The sequence below is a fragment of the Cucurbita moschata genome, unplaced genomic scaffold, assembly GCF_002738365.1.
Source record: "Cucurbita moschata cultivar Rifu unplaced genomic scaffold, Cmos_1.0 Cmo_Scf00002, whole genome shotgun sequence".
Classification (NCBI taxonomy): Eukaryota; Viridiplantae; Streptophyta; class Magnoliopsida; order Cucurbitales; family Cucurbitaceae; genus Cucurbita; species Cucurbita moschata.
The window spans coordinates 4,216,411-4,218,570 of NW_019268518.1; positions in this window are offsets into that span (position 1 = coordinate 4,216,411).

The window sequence follows — 2,160 nt, forward strand, 5'->3', positions numbered from 1 at the left end:
TTTTTTTTTTTTTTTTTTTTTTTTTTTTTTTTTTTTGAGTTTTATAAATTTATAATGTTAATTAAATTTAAAAATAAAACTAATTTACAAAATTTTATTTATATAAATTTATAAATATTAATATTTAAAATCTCGACCACCAAAATAAACTAAAATGATATTTGATATTTTGTTTTTTTACTGAATTATGCTCGTATCGATTCTTATCTTCTTACTCATTGAAATGAAAATTAATATCCTTTCACGTATTAAATAATCTAAATTATTGAATAAATCGATGGATGAGTGGATAGATGAGTATGTCATTTTTTTTCTAAAGATAAATGGTTAGTCATCCACTTCAAGCTACCTTATATTATATGAATTCACAAATTATTATATGATCTTGATACACCAAAAATGGGTATATTTTCTTAATTGTTAATAGGGCCTATGGTATATGATAATGACATCCGAGTAACCTAATATGACTACTACGCAGATTATTTTAGTTTATTAATAAACAATTAATGGAAGAAAAAAAGACAAAAAATATGTTTTATACTCGAGTCACTTTTAACATTACATTTAAAATTTAATTGCTTTAGTTTATAATATTGAATAAATGTTAAAATTAATATCATCTCGTAGTTGAAGTTTTTCGTGACTTTATAAATGTTATGGCATTTTAGATTTTTGTTTGGTGTGATTACATTATAGGAAATACTCTTAATTTTTTTTTTTTTTTTGTATATTATTTAAAAAATATTCGAGTTTGCATGAGAAATGCCGTTACTCTATCAGGTATATTAAACATAAACTCGAAAAGAATATGACTAATTTAAGGTACGCGTAAATGATAAGGGATAAGTCCGTCATTTTACATATTAATTAATTAATTTAAAATTTGAAAATAAATATAGACATGTTCCATGCCTCCCATCATTATGCTGTCCCAAGTATATAAGTATGTGTAGCTGTCGAATTTTTTAGACATTTTTAGAGTATGGAACTGAGACATAGAGCTGAAAAGGGAGCTTTTAATGAGGTTTTGCTTTCTTCTTTCTTGGCAATGATCACCTAGGGTAATTGCATCCTATATATACATTTTCCTAAAGATTTTTTTTTTCAAATAAATGCAATTGAAAAAATAGTTTTTTTTTTTTCATTATATATTTACGAGATTAAAGGATATTATGGTATATTGTTGTGATACCCGAGCAAAGGAGAGGTAGAGTACATCTGAATGAGAGTGATTTTAAGAAAATGATAGTTAGAAACGATTAAGAACTGAATCATAAGAAGTCCATAGTTAGGTGTACTCAACTTTGAGTAATCTTATGTCGAGTGACATTATGAGATCTTACATCAGTTGGAGAGGGGAACGAAACATTTCTCGTAAGGGTGTGAAAATATCTCCCTAGAAGACGTGTTGTAAAATCGTGGGCTTGGATTGTTACAAATGTTATCAGAACCAGACATCGGGCAGTGTACCAGAGAGAACGTTGGATTCCGAAAGAGGGGGGGTGAATTATGAGATCACACATTAGTTGGAGAGATGAATGAAACATTTTTCTATAAGAATGTGGAAACATCTCCCTAGTAGACGCGTTTTAAAACCATGCTGATGGTGATGCTGTGAACTTGAGCTGTTATAAATGGTATCAAAGCCAACACCGCCTATCAAAGCCATACATCAGGCGGTGTGCCAGCGAGAATATTAGGCCCTCAAAGAGGGTGGATTGTGAAATCTGACATCGGTTGGAGATGAGAATGAAAATTTCTCATAAGTGTGAAAAACTATATCTAATAGACGCATTTGAAGTTACAACGATACGTAACGGGTCAAAACAAATAATATCTATTAGCGGTGGACTTGGGCTGTTACAGTTTAAAACAAATATGTAACCTATCGAATCTAAATTCTTAAAATATATATTTTTCATAATTTTTAAAAAATTTGTAGCCTCTTAAATATAAAATTTAGTGCGGTTTTTTTTTTTTTCTAATAATTTTCCTACTAAATTCTTAAGAATCTTATGCGTATGTCATATAGAATACAGCATCTTATGTAATACCGTTGAATTTAGGCAATAACAAAATGCAATAAGCTTGGATGCGTTCCTATTGGATAATTAATAACGTAAGAGTATTATTAAACTCATAAATTAGTTGACTATG